General features: G+C 36.6%; 1 non-coding gene across 1 annotated transcript; it reads right to left on the reverse strand.

The window, feature by feature from the left end:
- Nucleotides 1–5,611: 5,611 nt before the first annotated feature.
- LOC131169759 (small nucleolar RNA R71) lies at nt 5,612–5,718 on the reverse strand. The gene has a single exon (XR_009140666.1). It is a non-coding gene; the product is annotated as a small nucleolar RNA R71 (small nucleolar RNA).
- Between the last annotated feature and the right edge of the window lie 14,985 nt (nt 5,719–20,703).

The raw sequence follows: 20,703 nt of genomic DNA on the forward strand, positions 1-20,703 counted from the left end.
TGGACATGATCCCCAACATTCTGTCCCTCAGACATCCTCATACGGAATAGCTGTCTAGATATCTCATACCTAACATTCCTGCTGTGCTCACCATACAACTCTTGTAGGTGAAGGAGGATCTCACTCGCACTCTGCATGTTCTCATGTTGCTTCTGTAACTCATTACTCATGGAAGCAAGCATGTAACACTTAGCTCTCATATCATGCTCCTTCCACTTGTCCAAAGTATCATGTTCCTCTTGTGTGGCCTCTGGAGGTAAGGGACCAGGAACATTTGAATCTAGAACATATCCTATATGTTCAAGGTTCAGGACAACCTTCAAATTTCTTAGCCAATCAGACAGATTTGGTCCTGTCAACCTATTGTAATCAAGTATGCTTGCAAGGATATTGGATGGTGGTGGTTGTTTTGTGCTCATTTTTATCAGAAAATTAACTGCAGAAAATAACCAGATTAATTAGTAAATGTATCATGTAATTAACCAAAATGATTATGGTCTTTTAATCAAATTGGTCCTCTCACTAACTTAGCGAATCCTACACTTCCAAAGTAGGAAATGGAAATCCTAGTTGGATGAATTTCTAGTGGGTGATTGAATTCTTATAATTCTATTGATCATCCTCAGGTATATCCATTATTGGAATTACAATAAACTATAAGTGAGCAACTCCTTGCCCATCACATCTCATATGAAGTTCAATCCTTTACCTAGCCCCTAATGCTCAAAATCTCAGGTACATCCATTATTGACTTATCTTGCATTAGTTAAGTTGATCCCATTGAGCCAGTAATTATGTAAATAATTTTAATGTCCTCAGGTACATCCAATATTGGCCACCAAACCATTTACATATTTACAACATCTCATGCTTAACAATTATTCTTAAGAAAATCTCTTAAATTAATTGCATCTCATGCAACTATTTAAAATTTCTTAAAATAATTACCCCAATGGAGGGCCTATGTTATAATTACTTTAATTATAGCATATCCAACTTAATCATTTGTTTGGAAGATTTTATGGTCATTCTAATTACTATTAAGGTCTCACTTTGCACATTATCCATTTAGCATGCATATATCATATAATTGCATACATTCCCATACATCTCATGCATTCATGGATAAGCAGTAAATATGGTATGATCATGGACTTTCTAAGGGATTCAATTATGAGCCACCAAGAATTGAATCAGGGCATTCCTAGATGCATTTCATTCATTCATTTTACAAGAGTTGCTAAAGGAGTACATAATCAACACTTGATCTTGAATTCCTCCCACTGGTCCCACCAATGCTCTTTACCTCCTTGAACTTCTTGCAATCCAATATTACATAGTAATCCTTGGCATACCAAGGCGAATTTACAAGAACTTAAATAAATGAAATTACAACCCAAAAATTATTACAAACTTAATAATACATGCCCAAAATAAATTAAAATAAATTAATTAATTTACAATCTCAAAGAAACATAAAAGAAATAAATCCAATCACATTTGTCTTTTATAGTCCATGATCATCCATCATGCATATCACTATTTAACAATTAAATAAAACATACATACTTAAATTAAATTGAATATCTCATATTCAACTTAAAAATCCAGATTTGAATATGATTCAAATAAATTTAAAAATTCAGATTTGAATCTCATTCAAACAAAATTAAAAATTCAGATTTGAATCACATTCAAACAACTTTAAAAATTCAGATTTGAATCACATTCAAACATTTTTTAAAAAAATCAGATTTGAATCACATTCAAACATTTTTTAAAAAAATCAGATCTGAATTTTATTCAATCAAATTTTAAAAAATTAGATTTAAATATGATTCAAACAACTTTAAAAATTCAGATTTGAATCACATTAAAACAACTTTTAAAATTCAGATTTGAATCACATTCAAACAATTTTTAAAATTCTGATTTGAATCATAATTTAATTGTGTGATTAAAACTACTAATTAAACACTTTAATTAGTTAAAGAATAGGCCTTAGATCATACAACAATTGCAGAATTAAAAGCCAAACCTTGAACCACCCATGGTAGCCAAACCATGCGCACCATTGATGGTCTTTTTTCAAGTATGCCGCCACCTTGCTTTGCAACCAGCAATAATCTTTTGATCTCATGATCAAACACACAATTAAATTATATAATCAACAATCTAAATGGCAAATATAGTGGCTCTGATATCAATTGAAGGAACGGAAGCGTGAAAAACACAAGTTTATACCATTGAATTCAAAAATTTTCACCTAGGGTTACATGCATCATGCAAGATTTATTTTTATCTATTTGATTTCAATGATAAACAATATATTAAAACTCTTTTAATATGTTTTTGGATCTGTATTTGCCATTTAAGATTTTAAAATTAATCAGACTAATTTTAGAACCCTAGATTAAATCGAGAACGATTACACTAACCTTTTGATGCACTGCAGCGTGTCTGTGCCTTTGAGATTCGTCTTCAGGACACCAGATGTTATCCCTCTAGCTTGTCCACACCAAGAACACCTATGGCAGCCCTTGAACAGCTTCTAAGGCCTTTTCTATTAATTAGAAATTCAAGTTCTGCCTTTTAAGAGATTAGAGATGTAAACAGGACACTAGAAACAATTTCTAGTGTTCTTAATTCAAGAGATTGATGGCTAATCTCTTTGAATTGATGAGAGATGAAGAAGAATAGAGGGAGGGCTGCAAAATGGCGTGACCAAGGAGTGTGGATGCTAGTTGTGTTTTATTTTCTCATAACAACACTTAAATAGCTAGGTTAACACATTAAACCCTTGCCACATGTCACCCGTTGATTAGCTCTAGGTTTAAGTGACCCAATCACATTGTGCCAAGTGTCAAACCTATATTTAATCTTGATTTTACTCATCTTACATGATTAAAAAACATTTGGCAAGCTTATGTGTTATGCCATGTGTCACCATCTCATGGTGCCACGTGTCACACTGCAAAATGACCAAAATGCCCCTGTGTCTTAATTTTGAGTTCTCAACCCAAAATAATTATTTTTCTTCTTCTAATTAATTTATATCAAATATAAATTAATTAATTAATCTCTATTAATTAATTTCTCATTAATTAAATTCATATTTAAACACTTTAAATATAAATTTAACTTATATTATACATCCAATAATCTAGATTTGGTTTCAAGTCATGCTAGGGACTTTGCAAACTAATTGCAAACCAAACCTATTTAATTAATCAATTAAACTCTTTAATTAATTAATTAAATCATATTTAATTAGGTGATAACTTGTGTATGTGTGTGACTTACTAGGCTCATCACTAATTGGCAATGAGACATGATATCAACTCTTAATATCATCAGAACTCTTTCTTACCATAAATGATTTCTCTAAATCATTTTATGAACCTCATGGACCATGGTTAACACCTAGCATAGCATGCCATGGCCACCCAATTAGTAATAAGGTTTACCTTAAATGAACCTATAATCATATGTTACCATGCACTAGAACTCTCTTACAAAATCCCAACTCAAGCCGAGTCATGGTTTATGTCAAACTCCATTTGCTATGAATATTATGTTCTCTTTTAATTCCAGTTCTTGATTAAAAAGATTTTCTCATCAGAAACTCTTTTTTGAATTAATCTATCTGTCCTGGCCAGGAACTTGAAACATCAAGAACAAGTAAATGAACATAGGATTTTATCTCTATTTACTTAGAGGAACAGATTCCATCTTGATCAACACCTACCTCTATATATAACTAGTAGGAGCCAACACATGCCCATATACCCATACACAGTATAAGTATGAAAGCAGTATCAAACTCAAACTACCTATATACAAGATAACTGTGCTATCTCAGGTCTAAAGATTATATGCACTGATATGATTTATGACAGAACATTGACAAGAGTAAACTCCATGTGCTTGTCATAAGTGTCACTAGTTCGGCCTACTTATCATTTATAAGTGCCTATCATGTTTGTTATATGGCATGAGACTCACCATTCCATCTTATTTATATCTCATATAAATAACTTGGGAACAAACATGAATACAATCTTTCTGGATAAGTCATGTCCTTATTATGAAGTATCCTCGATTGTGAACCTATTTATGATACTTCGTGTGAACCTATTTATTAAGAATACACTCATATTCTTAACAACTTAAGAATAATATTTCTAACAAAATATCAATGGACCTTTTCTATTACACATAAATATATTATGTAAACGGAAAAGTGGAAATGCCTTTTATTAATAAAAATATGTACAAGATACATACTAAATGATATGCTCTAGGGCATACTACTAACAGGATGAACACTGAGTTTTATTTATTGGATTTGAGATTCGTTTCTTTATTTAATTTCTTGCAATCTTAATGCATGCTATGTGTTGGTACCTACTTAGTTATGATTGTTGATGTTAATTGAAGGACTGAAAGGTAAACATTAATATTAGAAAATCAATATCTTGAACCTAGGAATTCTGACCTAGACATAGGCCGATACCTTTGTGGAACCTAAAAATTGGTCAAAGGTCTTAAAGGATTTTAATTAATTTGATCACTATGAAAGTAGGGTTCGAGTTAATTAGAATACACCCTAGATGCCTTGAGAGAGGATTTAGGATAGCTTAGAACTGATTTCTATCAAGGAAAATGATCCTTAATTCAGTAAATAAAGGAGATAACATCCCTAGTATGATTCAAGTGTGAAATCTTAATTCCATAATTGCTTCAAATAAATCATTTCGTTTTAAGTTTACCATTTTAGTGTTTAAAGTTAACAAACTTCATTCCCTAAGTATTTGATAGCCAAGACAGTTAAGATTTCTGTGTATATTGGTACTTGCTAAACAAAATTCCTCGTGGGAACGGTACTCTACTTATCACTTTATTACTTGTTAGCGATACGTGCACTTGTGGTGATTGTAAAATAGTGAAACATGTTTTTGGCGTCGTTGCCGAGGAATTTTTGTTTTTAGTAATATCAAGCGATAGGTGATTTAGCTGATTTAGGCAATTATATTTATTATTTAATTTTATTTTACTGGTTGTATTTCTTTTCTTTTCTCTCAGGTGCCCGATCTGGTATATGACTAGAACAAACCCAGAAGAAATTTTGGACTGTGATCCAGAAATAGACAGAACCCTGAAAGCCATCAGGAGGGAAAGGAAACATCAAGAGCATGGTCAAGGAGATCCTGAAATCTCAACCATGGCCGATAATAATGACAGACCGAGACTCTTGAGAAATTACGGAGCTCCATCTGTCCTAGGATTTCAGCCCAGTGTCACTAGACCCATAGTGGAAGCCAACAACTTTGAATTAAAACCAGCATGGCTCCAAATGATTCAACAAACCCAGTTTACAGGTTCACCAATAGAAGACCCACACTATCACCTCTAGTGCTTTCTTGCCCTATGTGATACATTCAAGATGAATGGAGTGTTTGATCAAGCAATAAGACTCAGAGCATTCCCATTCTCCCTACAGGATAGAGCAAGGAAGTGGTTGCTTTCTCAACTGGCTGGAACATTCACTACCTAGGAAAACCTCTCTTAAGCTTTTCTAGCAAGGTATTTCCCACTTGCAAAGACTGCAAAGCTGAGGCTTGAGCTCAACACCTTCAGACAAAAGGAAGGAGAGTCACTCTATGACGCATGGGAAAGATACAAAGACCTACAGAGGGAATGTCCACACCATGGCATATAAGATTCGCTATTGGTGCAAAATTTCTATAATGGATTACTAGCCTCTACAAGGAGCACAGTTGATTTAGCTGCAGAGGGTGCTTTAATGGAGAAAATAGTGCCACAAGCACTTGAACTTCTAGAAAAGGTTGCATACCATAATTATGAGTGGTCAAATGAAAGAGGAAAAGCAAGAAGAACTGTAGGGGTCCTAGAAGTAGATGCCCTAAGCATGATAAATGCCCAGTTTGATCAGCTCACAAAGAAACTCGAAAGAATGCAAGCCAACGCAGTTGGTACAAATAATCAACATGAGTGCAGCTATGAAGGAGGATACATGAATTCAGAATAAAACAATTTCAATGAACCTACAGAACAGATGAACTATGTGAATAATGGAGGAAACTTGAACCAGAGGCAGCCAAACAATCCGTATTCAAATACTTACAACCCTGGATAGAGAAACCACCCAAATTTCTCATGGTCCAATCAGCAAAACCAGCCAATAAACAAGCAACAAGGGTACAAACCTCCAGCACCCCCTGGATTTCAGAACAGAGGTCAGAACTTTACACAACCATCACTACCTCTCCAACCTCAACAACCTAAACAAAAAATGGCCATGGAAACCATGATGGAAGGATTCTTAGCAGCTCAACAATAAAAAACTAAATTGATTAAACAGCTAAATTCTAGAATGGACCAACTTAGTACCCATAACAAGATGCTAGAGAATCAAATCGCTCAGCAAGTAAGTTCTTTAAGTAAGGCTGTTGGCAAACTGCCTAGTCAACTAGAAATGAACCCAAGGGAGCATTGCAAAGCAGTTTGCATTGAGGAATGGGAGAACTCTAGTACAACCAAAGGTAGAATCGACAAAGGAAACCATAGAAAATTCTAAAGACCAAGCAGAGAAAAAGGAGGAGGAAGCTAAGAAAGATCAGGAAGAGGAAGCAAGGAAGACAAAGAAATTACCAGAACCATACCAGCCTCCCCTACCTTTTCCTTAGAGATTTCAGAAAGCCAAACTGAACAAGCAGTTTGGGAAGTTTTTGGAAGTTTTATAGAAACTTTACATTAACATCCCCTTCACTGAAGCACTTTGTCAGATGCCATCTTATGCCAAATTTCTTAAGGAAATTCTATCAAAGAAAAGGAAGCTAGAAGGCTATGGAACAGTAGCTCTAACAGAGGAATGCAGTGCCATTCTGCAAATCAAACTGCCTCCAAAGTTGAAGGATCCAGGAAGCTTCTCCATACGCTGTATCATTGGTAACAAGAAAATAGATAAGGCCCTCCACGATCTTGAGGCAAGCGTCAGTCTAATGCCTTTATCAATATGTAAAAAGCTAGAGATCGGGGAACTGAAACCCACAACAATCTCATTGCAATTGGCTGATTGATCCATTAAATATCCTGTAGGGATACTTGAGAACATCCCTATCAAAGTGGGCAAATTCTTCATTCCAGTGGACTTTGTTGTCCTTGAGATGGAAAAAGATATCCAATTCCTATCATACTGAGAAGACCATTCTTGGCAACCGCCGGAGCCATCATAGACGTTAAAAATGGACGATTAACCCTCAAGGTAGGAGAAGAGGAAGTGGAGTTCAACTTGTTCGACACACTGAAAAACAAATTTGAACCTGATGAATGCTTCAAGGTTGACATAATTGACGAACAAGTTAAAGAGGAATTTCATAAGACACATCCTAAAGATCCTCTTAAAGCATGTATTGTGCACAGCCACACACTGGATGATGAAAATACAAAAATAGTAGCATGTGCACAATAGTTGGCTGCTCCTCTACCCCTACCCTTAGCTAAGGTTTCCGAGATAGAGAAATTGAAGGAGGAACAAACCAAAGGTAAGCTCCAGGAAAACTCCAAACAGGTAGAGCTTAAACCTCTCCCATCTTCACTAAGGTACGCATTCCTAGACTCAAAGTCTAATTATCCTATTATAATCAATGCTAGCCTGTCTAAGTTAGAAGAGGAAAAATTCTTAAGAGAACTTAGGATCCATAGTAAAGCATTAGGGTATAAAATAGAAGACCTGAAGGGGATCAACCCATCGATTTGCATGCATAGGATACCCATGGAAAAAAATAGTAAACCCACAATCGAACATCAAAGAAGACTAAACCCAAACATGAAAGAAGTAGTCAAGAAAGAAATTTTAAAACTATTAGATGCAGGTATCATATACCCAATTTCTGATAGTAAATGGGTTAGTCCAGTACATGTAGTTCCTAAGAAAGGTGGGACAACTATTATCCAAAATACAAGCAATGAACTAATCTCTACTAGAGTAGTCACTAGTTGGCGAATGTGCATTGATTATAAGAAATTGAACAGTGCCACCAGAAAAGACCATTTACCCCTCCCCTTCATTGACCAAATGTTAGAAAGATTAGTGAAACACTCTTATTTCTGTTACCTAGATGGGTATTCAGGATACTTTCAAATTTCTATTCACCTAGAAGACCAAGAAAAGACAACATTCACTTGTCTCTATGGAACATTTACACATAGGAGAATGCCTTTTTGTCTTTGTAATGCCCCTGCTACCTTTCAAAGATGCATGATGGCTATCCTTTTTTATTATATTGAAGATATCATGGAAGTTTTTATGGATAATTTTTCTGTCTATGGAACTACTTTTGATGATTGCCTAGCTAATTTATCTAAGGTGTTGCAAAGATGTGAAGAATCAAGCCTAGTACTAAATTAGGAAAAATGTCATTTCATGGTAAGGGAATGCATAGTTCTGGGACATTTGATATCAGAAAGAGGAATTGAAGTTGATAAGGCAAAAATTGAGATCATTGAAAATATGCAACCCCTAACATCAGTCAAGGGAGTGCGAAGCTTTTTGGGGCATGCAGGATTCTACAGAAGATTATCAAAGACTTTTCCAAAATAGCTAAGCCACTTACTAACTTGTTAAGTCAAGATGTTCCCTTTGATTTTGATAAAAATTGCCTTGTCTCCTTTAACAGAATCAAAGAGGCCCTGATATCAGCACCAATAATACAGCCACCGAATTGGGAGCTACCATTCGAGGTGATGTGTGATGCGAGTGACTTTGCAATTAGAGCAGTGCTTGGGCAAAGAAAAGATAAAAAGCTCCATGCTATTTATTATGCTAGCAAGACACTCGATGATGCCCAAATCAATTATGCTACCATAGAGAAGGAATTCCTAGCAGTGGTATTTGCAATGGACAAATTCAGATCTTACCTTATCGGGTCAAAAGTCATTGTATTCATAGATCATGCTGCAATCCGATACCTTATGAACAAAAACAAAGCAAAACCAAGACTGATTCGATGGATTCTACTCCTACAAGAATTTGACCTTGAAATCAAGGACAAAAAGGGATCCAAAAATATAGTGGATGACCATCTTTCCAGACTAAAATTGGAGTACACAAAGGACTTCGAAGATTTGCCAATTGATGATTCATTTCCTGATGAGCAATTACTTGCATTCTCCAAAGCTCCATGGTACGCTGACTTTGTTAATTTTCTTGTATGAAGGGTACTACCTCCAAACATGACTTATCAGTAAAGGAAGAAATTCCTACATGATGTGAGATATTACTTATGGGAGGAACCCCTACTGTACAAGAGATATAATGATGGGCTGATAAGAAGGTGCATACCAAAGGAAGATATGGAAAGTATCATTTATCATTGCCATTCATTACTATATGGAGGACATTTAGGCACTTCAAAGACCGCAGCCAAGATTTTACAAGTAGGGTTTTACTGGCCACATTTATTTAAGGATGTAAGATCCTTTTGTGCTAGCTTGTGATCAATGCCAAAAAATAGGTAACAGCTCAAGAAGGAATGAAATGCCACTGCATGGTATACTTGAGATAGAATTGTTTGATGTATGGGGAATAGACTTCATAGACCCATTCCCCTCACCCGTGGAAACAAGTATATTCTAGTTGGAGTTAATTATGTGACAAAATGGATAGAAGCTATTGCAACATCAACCAACGATGCTAGAGTGGTCACCAAGTTCCTTAAGAAGAACATCTTCACAAGATTTGGCACACCACGAGCGATAATCAGTGATGGAGGAAGCCACTTCTGCAACCAACAATTCGAAACACTACTGAAAAAGTATGGAGTAACTCACAAGGTGGCCACACCTTATCATCCTCAAACCGGCGGTCAAGTACAAATATCAAATAAGAACTGAAGCAGATTCTAGAGAAAACTGTAAACAGGTCCAGGAAGGACTGGTGCATGAAGTTAGATGACGCACTATAGGCATACCGCACTACATATAAAACCCCAATTGGCACAACACCCTTTCGACTGGTTTATGGAAAATCATGCCATCTCCCTGTTGAACTTGAGCATAAAGCCTATTGGGCAATTCAGGTACTAAACTTTGACCTAAAAGCTGTTGGTGAGAAAAAGGCTCTTATAACTGAATGAGTTGGAAGAAATCTGACAAGATGCATACGAAAATTCCAAAAGATGGCATGACAGGCACATAGCAAGGAAAGAGATAAAAGAAGAAGATCTTGTCCTCTTATTCAACTTTAGATTAAAACTCTTTCCAGGGAAGCTGAAATCAAGATGGTCCGAACCTTTCAAGGTCACCCAAGTCTTCCCACATGGAGCAATAGAGGTATGGAGCGAAACCTCAGGCGCATTCAAGGTCAATGGGCAAAGTCCGAAGCCTTACTTTCAAGGAGAATTCATAGAAACGGGAGTAAATTGCACTCTCAATCCTCCTACTGACAGACCATAAACAAGCAAAGTCCAGCTAAAGACTATAAATAAGCGCTTTTTGGGAGGTAACCCAAAATTTTTCTGAACTTTTCTTCTTTTCTTTTTCTTCAATATTGAATTTTTGATTCGTACTCATTAGTATTTCATTTTGTAGGATTTTTGAAAAGGGGAATAGAGATCAAGAGAGGAAGGGAATCACCAAGTCAAAACCACAAAAGGGAAAATTGAACAAAATCAGGGAAGTAACTCTATTATTAATCTTTGCATCCATTTCATGTGTTATGATGATAAAATTTTTCATCTGCCAAAGATTTGAAAAACCAAAAAATTACACGGGTCGTGTACTAGTAGTACACGCCCCGTGTAACTTTCTAGAAGTCCATAAATTTCATGCAATCTCGACCCTTCGGGAGATAGAAATTTACACGGGTCCATATCCCAAATTACACAGACTGTGTAATGTCTCTAGTAGAATAACTGAGAGACAGAAGGTTACACGGGGCTCTTTGAATTTTACATGGGCCGTGTAACATATCCAGTAAAGTAACCCAAGAGACAGGAAGTTACACAGGTCTCATAGCTGATTTAAACGAGCTGTGTACTATGACAGATTTTGAAAATTTCAGGCAGAAATTTACACAGCCCTACATGTTGGGCCCGTGTAGTAATACACGACCCGTGTATTTCGTCACAGACGCGACTCCTTGGGCATGAAACGCGTGAAACAAAGAGTCCTAACAGCTCTTTAAATACACCCCTAGCATTAAAACCCTTCATAAACACAAAACCCTTCATCTACTCCCTTCCTAGCCTATAAAAACCTCTCAAATCTCATCTCCCTTCACCAAAGTCATACTCTTCTCCTTCCCAAAAACACACCCATGGCTCTTGCGAAGAGATCTGTAAGGAGGATCAGTTCTTCTTCAAGACAAAGAGGATAATCCTCACCTTCTCCACCCCAGCCTCCAACCCAATGTCCAAGAATGAGGGTAGCCACTCCCTAACCATCTCAACAAGCCCCTCCCCCACTGCAACCACAGCCATAACCCGCTCCACAACCCAAAATCTCTATTCCTTGGGGATTTCGAAATGATGCCCATAAAGCAATGTGCACTCGACTTCATGCCCGAAAAATATCTTCCACCAAGTACATAGATTTTTCGCCTTTAGAGCAACTCAGGTTGCAAGAAGAAATCAATGGGCTACTTGACAGCATTGGGTGGATAAGGTTTGCCCAACTCCAATTTTTGGCTTACAAAAACACGACGCTGGAATTTTTTGGGTAGCTTCAAGGCCAACTTATAGCCCACCAATAGGGAAGACAGGGGCAGAATTGAGTTTCGCCTACTTGGTGTAGACCGGGTAATGAATATGGACGAGTTCAACAATATCTTCGGCTTTGACAGTACCAGCCACCAAGAAATCCCAAGGAACCGCATGCTGTATAATAACATCAACTTTTGGGATTCCATTGCACCAAACACAGAGCCTTACAACTCTAGCAAATCCAAATCAATGGGCATCACTAGTCCAGCATTACAATACATGCATCGGTTCACCGCATACACCATCATGGCCCATGGCGATAGCTTTGGCGTTGTTAACACCAGTGAGCTATTTTTCCTATTGTGCATGGTCACTGAGCAACGGTGTAGCACTGCCTTTTTCTTGTGTAACCATTTTCGATGCCTTTGCCATCAGCCTACTAGGCACATAGTGCTTGGAGGCCTTGTCACCACTATTGCACTCCACTTCGGCTTTGTTTCAGGATATCACAGACTGTGCTTTGTTACTGGAACATTGAGAATTGATCAAACTATCTGCATATCCATGGGGATATGTAAGAAGGTGGGCAACAAATGCTACTTGGTGGATGCCAAAGGAAACACCATCCCTCGGAGAGACGATGCAAGGGAGGGATCCAGTGAGACTTCATAGCCTCAAGAAGAAAGGCAAGAGCGGATGTTCGAAGAGTCCCCTGTCTGAGTGCCTCCATACACATCACAACCGACAGACCCGGTCCTTGCATACCTGCAGCGCATGGAGACCACAATATACAGTAGGATGCGAGCTATCGAGGACAGCCTCCAGGAAGCACACAACAAGCTGGACATTCTAATGGAAAAACCAGATGAGGAGGATGAGGAGGATGAGGAGCAAGGATCACCAGCATCACCATCATCATCATAAGAGGCCTTTTAGAGATAGGACTATAGGATAGGATCTTTATTGTAATATCTTACATGCCCTAATACTAACTTGCAACCATAGGTCTCTTTTATTTGCTTTATGTTCAAAAATTTTCCATGCTTAATAGATATTATGCTTCCTTAAAATTTTTGTACGCTTGATCTGATTTTACATATTATATTGACATTAAGGACAATGTCTAGTTTGAGTTTGGGAGGGGGGATATATTTGCACTTGCATATCATTACATGCACATCATTGTATTGTTTAAATTCAGCTACATTATTCTTATGTATCAAAATTTTTAAGAATTTTGGAAAATTTTTGGATTGTAAATTGTGAAACTTAGCACTATAACCAAATTTTTTGTAAGCTAATAATTGAACTCCACGGGATAGAGGAATGAACGTATCTAAATGGGCAAAAAGGGATTCTAACATGTTGTTTGTGAAGAAGCTAATCTCTTTCTATGGAACTAGACTAGCTAAACCTCTTCATAATTATTAATTTATCACATTGAACTTGTTAAATTAGGAGAACAAATTTTGAAACACAAGAAAACTCAAAAATTGCCTCACTAGCTCTAGAACATATCTCTCGGACCTATCGAGGTGAAATCCTAACATATCTTTGATGAAGAGATGATTAAGGCATTCTTTGATATAGCCTTACTAAGCCTTAGCCACCCTTAAATTAAAATGTATATCCCTTGTAGCCAACTTGAAGCCTATGTTCATCCCTTAAAATTTATTGGTTACCCATGTTATTCACCTAGCCCCTAACCTAAACAACTACCATACCCTTTTGAGGAAGCAAAATGCATAAAGAAAATGAAGAGAGGATGTGGAACACAAGAAAGAATGCGAGGGTGCAATTGAGGCCAAAGAAAAATTTTCCTTTCCAACCCAGCAAAAGCAATGACTTTGAGGGAGAGGACAAAAAGGAAAAAAGAAAAGAAGTCCCGAGATAAGTGTCATGGAAGCATGCTTGACAATATAAAAAGCCAAAAGCCTTTTCTCTCCACATAAAATATGTAGAAACGAACTCAGTATACTTGGATTTTATGCATACTTGCTATCCTCATATTTGCATTCCCTAAAAACCTTTCATTGGCAACCAAGTTTATCCCTCTAGCCCCATTACAACCCTTTTAAAGACCTTTTGATCTTTTGAAAAAGCACATGCTACATTAGTGGAGATAGAAAATTGAGATATGCCTATGGAGTTAGAATTGAAATACTTCATCTCAATTACTTACGAAAGAGGCAGATTTAGGGGAGTTAGTGTTTCTTAATTCTATCCTGATAAAACAGGTTGTATGTGGCTTATTAATGGTCTTGTATAGAGGAATAATTAGTTGAAACATCATAAAACGAGGTGAAGTTCCAAATAGGCAGCTATTAGAACCCTTATGCCTTAAAAGAGGGGAGTTGGTATGAAGGCTGGAGGAGTTCAATTCTATGCTTATTAAATTAATGGTTGTATTCCTAAGTATCCCTTGAAATGTGCTTTAAAATAGAGTTTTGTTTTGCTTGAGGACAAGCAAAAGTTTGAGTTTGGGGGTATTTGATACACTTGAATTGTATAGATGTTTTTGAGCACATTTGTATTCTAAATCATAGCATTTAGGCAAGTATTTTCATGCATAGTAGTTGATTTCATTAGTTTTCATAAATTCTATTGCCAAGCCCTTAATTCCATGTTTTTTGCATTATTTCAGGTGTTTGGGTGAAGCCCCAAAGGATGGGAGTGCAAAGGAAAGCTTGGAGAGGTAAAAAGACAAAGAATTGTTGCTGATACAAAGTATACGGGGCATGTAAACCAAGCCCTAGACCCGTGTAACTCTCTGCCAGAAGAAAGTCAAGAGAATAGGTGAGAAACACAAGTACACGGGTCATGTAAGTAGACCCGTGTAATCTGTAGGGACCCGTGTAAGTCTCTGCTGGGCACAAGCTTGAAGAACCATATGGGAACAACAATACACGGCCCGTGTAATTAGGCCCGTGTAGTTGGCACAGACCCGTGTAACTCTCTGTGCCAAAACAAGACCACGCGATTCTCCTCCAGCAAGTTACACGGCCCTACTTTGCGAGACCCGTGTAGTGACACACGGGCCGTGTACTATGCTACAGCCTGTTTTCTGACTCAAATTCCCCTCCTGTTTTCTGATTCGAATGAGACTCCTAAAGCCTTTCGGACTCAAAATGACCTAACCCTAGAGCAACCAATATAAATAGAAAAGAAAACATCAGGAAGAGAGGTCGGTCACCGTCATCGGGATTACTGCTGAAGGTTGTTGTTGTCGGGCTCTACATCAGTACCAAAAGAAGTTTCCTAGCTGAAGCTCCATAAGATCAAAGCTACAAACTCTCTTTGGTTCCTTCGTTTCATCTCCTTAGATAGATTTTTACTATTTATTTCTTTGCATAACTCTCTTTTTATTGTTTTTACTTTTTATCATGACATTTGCTGAACTCACCATGAGTGAGTAGTTTTCTTATTTTAGATTTGGGAGAGTAGCTCTTATAATTATTATTATGGATGAACACTAAGTTTTATTTATTGGATTTGAGATTCATTTCTTGATTTAATTTCTTGCGATCTTAATGCATGCTATGTGTTGGTACCAACTTAGTTATGATTGTAGATGTTAATTGAAGGACTGAAAGGTGAAGATTAACATTAGAAAATCAAGATCTTGAACCTAGGAATTCTGACCTATACATAGGCCAACACCTTTGTGGAACCTAAAAATTAGTCAAAGGTCTTAAAAGATTTTAATTAATTTGATCACCACGAAAGTAGGGTTCGAGTTAATTAGAATACACCCTAGATGCCTTGAGAGAGGATTTAGGATAGTTTAGGACTAATTTCTATCAAGAAAAATGATCCTCAATTCAGTAAATAAACGAGATAACATCCCTAGTATGATTCAAGTGTGAAATCTTAATTCCAGAATTGCTTCAAATAAATCATTTCATTTTAAGTTTACCATTTTAGTGTTTAAAGTTAACAAACTTCATTCCTTAAGTATTTGATAGCCTAGACAGTCAAGATTTCTTTGTAGATTGGTACTTGCTAAACAAAATTCCTCGTGGGAACGATACTCTACTTATTACTTTATTACTTGTTAGCGATACGTGCACTTGTGGTGATTGCAAAATAGCGAAACAATAAACTTTAAATGCTCCTCTTCTTTTTACTGCCTAGAGGATGTTTAAGGTATAAGGAATAATTTTAGTGAAACAAGCAAGTGGTTTAATGAGATTCTTACAAGCAATTTCGAGTGAGAAGGAGAAGAAAAAATGGAGGTATGTAGAGAGAGATAGGTCTTGGCTGAACAAGAAAGATGAAACAGAATTTGCTTTCTTAATTTTGAATTATTTTTCCTCTTTTAAAGAAATTTAAGTGTGTTGTTGAATTGTGATTGGTCCATGAGTTTCTATTGCATCACCCTTGCATAGGTATGATGGCATAATTAAGTATTTAATTTATTTTCTTTTTCTTTCTTTTTTATTCACTTTTAATTAAAGTTTTAGCAATATTTATTCATATTTTATGTCATATAGTTCACTCAGTTAATTGGACAAGTTGGTAAAAAATTATCTCTGAAGGTGAAATGAGCAAAATGCCCTTCATTTTGCTTAACAGACTAAAATTGTCTCTGCCGATTTAGAAAATTCTTCTAGTATTTTCTTGGCATTCTAGTGCCATCAAAAGCTCAATAACTATTCACTGGAGTCCCAAAAATTATTTCACTGGGTTTCCCCATGGGAATAGAGTCGACAACTGTCTTTATAGTTGCTTCCCGTTAGGTCACCCATCGCTGGGGCATTGGCTCATTTAACTTTATTGTATTTTATTTCTAAAATTTTTTCCTCAAATTTTTCTTACCATTATTTGAATTATTTATGACTCCTCACTTTAGTCTAAATAAAATTCCAAACATTCTAGCTGTCCGGACAGACATTGGTCACCGGAACAGTAGAATGTACGGACTAGCTAAAGTGAGGGTGTTACAACTCTTCCCCTCTAATAAAAATTTCGTCCTCAAAATTTACTTGATGCAAACAGTTAAGGGAACTGTTGCCTCATCATCTCTTCACTTTCCAAAGTTGCTTCCTAGTGTTATGGTGCCTCCAAAGTACTTTCACCAATGGAATCCGTTTGTTTCTCAACTCTTTTACTTCACGAGCCAAAATCCTTATAGGTTCCACTTCATATGTCAAATCCGGTTGGATCTCTATTTCTTCTATGGAGATGACATGTGAAGGGTCTGATCTGTACCTTTTTAGTGTAGATGCATGAAACACATTGTGGATCTTGTCCAACTCTAGTAGTAAAGCTAGCCTATAGGCCATTGGACCCACACGTTCAATGATTTCATATGGGCTAATGAACCTAGGGGTTAACTTACCCTTTCTTCTAAATCTCAACACCTTCTTCCATGGTGACACTTTGAGGAACACTTAGTTGTCAACTACATACTCTATCTCTTTTCTCTTTAAGTCAACATAAGATTTCTGTCTATCTGAGGCAACCTTCAAATTGGCTTTTATTAACTTCACTTTTTTCTCAGTCTGTTTCACCAGGTCTGGTCCCACAAGTTTATCTTTGCCCAATTCAGTCCAACACACTGGTGTTCTACACTTCCTCCTATATAGTGGTTCATACGGAGCCATTTGAATGCTAGCTTGGTAGCTATTATTGTACGCGAACTCTGCTAGTGGGAGATCTATCCCAACTCCCCTCAAACTCAATGACACAACTCCTCAACATATCCTCAAGGACCTATCACATATTGCATGTTATTATTATCATTTCAGTTTAATATTTATACTAATTCAATAGGTTTCAATGTTTACCTGGATTACTCATTCCAACTATCCATCCGTCTAAGGATAAAAAGCTGTGCTAAAATGGAGTTGTGTGCCTAAGGCTTCTTATAACTTCTTCCAAAATCTAGATGTGAATCTCAGGTCTCAATCAGATATGATGGAAAGTGGGATTCAATACAGTCTAACTATCTCACTGATATACAATTCTGCTAGCTTCTCCAGTGAGTAGTTAGTTCTAACTAGCAGAAAATGTGCTGATTTGGTCAACCTGTCCACTATCACCCATACTGCATCATGTTTCTTCTGGGTAAGAGGTAAACTACTGACAAAATCCATGGTGACCCAGTCACATTTCCATTTAGGTATGCTGATGGGCTATAACAAACTTGATGGAACTTGATGTTCTGCTTTGACTTGCTGACATGTCAAGCATCTAGTCACATAGTCAGTTATGTCCTTCTTAATACCAGGCCACCAGTATTGAAGCTTCAGATCATGGTACATTTTTGTGCTTCCTGGGTGCATAGCATAAAAACTCCTGTGTGCTTCTTTCAGAATACTAGTCTTCAATTCCCCATCATCAGGTACACACACTCTTCCTGTAACATCCTCATTTTCGTAGTCCGCACATCCTACTGTTCTGACAGCTAATGTCTACCTCGGAAAGTCAGAATGTCTGGAACTACATTGTAATGACAATGAGGAAGTATAAATAATGAAATATGTGATGAGAAAAATTAAGGAAAAATAAAAGAGATAAAATGTGACTAAGTTAAACAAGCCAAACCCGTAGCGATGGGTGACCACACCGGGAAGTTACGGCGAGGCCTATTGACTAGCCCTAGACCGCGGGGGACCCCGGGAAATATTTTCGGGAAATAATTAAAGGTCTAATGAGGTGTAATTGACATTGGAAATATCAAAAAAAATTAATAAGTTAGTATAAACGAAAAATGATAATTAAAGAAATCAGCAGTATAATGAGTAAATCGGTAGTACCGAAAAAGTCTGAATTTGACTCGAAAAGGGGCATTTTGGTCATTTAACACATAGAGTTGACTTTTGAACTAAATGTCCGTGAAAAATAAGTGGTATTATATTTTGAAAATTTAATGAAAAATGAAATTCAAGATAACATGTAATTTAAGGGAATTGGAGGGCATAATTGCAATTAAAGGAAATATTGAATTAATCTAATTTTTAATTGTGATTAGTGGGGCATTAGTGGAGTATATAAGGACCACTAGGACAGATTTTTCCACTAAAAGATTCATCTTCTTCTTTGCCGAATTGAAAATCCTCCAAGCTTCATCCATGGCCGCCCCTTATACAAGCCTTCATCTACCCATCTTCAAGCTTTGATTTTCATAAGTTCCTTCATTAAACTTAGTCTATACATCATGGGCAGTATATTGGAAGCAAAAAGAAGAGGATTTGATGAAGTTTTGGTCAAGCTCAAAAAAGGTTAGTGCTAGTTTTTTATCCCTTGCTTCATTAAAGTTTGTATTAAGGTTGAGATGAGTTGAATGGTGAAGAAATTTGAAGGATTTGATGAGTTATTGATATATTCAATTTTGGACAGCCATGAAAGTTTGTTGTGGTTGAGTTTTTCTTACCTCTAATGGATGGGAATTAAGGTTGATTAACTCAAATGGAAGTTATAGTAAGTTAATATCTAAGTATATGTATGTTAGTGCTTGAATTGAGTGTTTAATAGTGGGACTTTGATGCTTTAGTAAACTGCCATATTGGGCAGCCTTAAATATCATGAATTTGTGTGTGAGTTTATGAAATTTATCAATGAAATATAATGGTATTAAATGGTGGGCAGTTTGTGTAATTGCCATGGAAGTGTATGTGTAGGATTGATATTGAGGTATGTTGAATTTTGGTGGAAGTAAATGTTAAACTTAAATGGTGTATTGTGTGCATTGAACACTTGAGTGTTCTGTTCAAAATACCTTGCTGGAATTATGTACAATATATATAGAAGTGCCATGATTAAATGTTGAAGTATTGGGAGGAGGAGGATTGTCAAAATTGGAAGTGTAATGTTCAAATGCAGGTTGTGTATGTTGGCAGCACCTAAATTAGGTCATAAGTGCAAAACTGTGAACCCAATTGGTATAAGGCCAATGGGGGGTAAAACTAGACACCAAATAGGCCAACTTTCATGCAGAAATGTTGCCAAAATTCTGCCTAGAAACTGACCTTAAAAATGACCAAATCCGGGATGGCAACCTTGCAACCCAGATTTTTTACCATATGAATAGTAGTCATTAGGATAACCAAAACTCACTCAAAACAGGTCCAAATGACCTGAAATTTTTATCATGGATAGCTAAGACATAGAACGACAATTCTTATGAAGACACCAAAGCCCAGAAATGACCAGAACCAAGTCAAATTTCTTGCCCAATTTAGGCTACCAAAACTGCCAGAACTAAAAGTGACCTAAAATTGACCAAATTTTGCACTAAAGGTGCAATCTGTCTAGCTTTAGTAAATTGACCATATCATGGTCTATACAACTCAGAATGATCTGAAATTTTGCCCAGAGTGCAATAAGACATAGAGCTACAATTCTTATGAAGACACCAAAGCCCAAAAATGACCAAAACCAAGTCAAATTGCTTGCCCAAGTTAGGGTACCAAAACTGCTAGAACTAAAAGTGACCCAAAATTGACTAAATTTTGCACTAAAGGTGCAATCTGTCTAGCTTTAGTAAATTGACCATATCATGGTCTATACAACTCAGAATGACCTGAAATTTTGTCCAGAGTGCAATAAGACATAGAGCTACAATTCTTATGAAGACACCAAAGCCCTGAAATGACCAGAACCAAGTCAAATTGCTTGCCCAAGTTAGGGTACCAAAACTGCCAGAACTAAAAGTGACCTAAAATTGACCAAATTTTGCACTAAAGGTGCAATCTGTCCAGCTTTAGTAAATTGACCATATCTTGGTCTATACGACTCAGAATGACCTGAAAATTTGCCCAAAGTGCAATAAGACATAGAGCTACAATTTTACTTCTTTGACCAGAAGCTAAAAACCAAGAGAAATAGGACTTTAAGCTAGACCAATCTAGCACACAAAAATTGAGAATTTGACATTAACATACAATGAAGCCTTGAAGTAATTTGGCAATAAATGCCAACTGGTGAGAATTGTAAATGGCACTATATTGGCAGCATATTGAAATGTGAATTG

The sequence above is a fragment of the Hevea brasiliensis genome, chromosome 1 (assembly GCF_030052815.1).
Source record: "Hevea brasiliensis isolate MT/VB/25A 57/8 chromosome 1, ASM3005281v1, whole genome shotgun sequence".
Classification (NCBI taxonomy): Eukaryota; Viridiplantae; Streptophyta; class Magnoliopsida; order Malpighiales; family Euphorbiaceae; genus Hevea; species Hevea brasiliensis.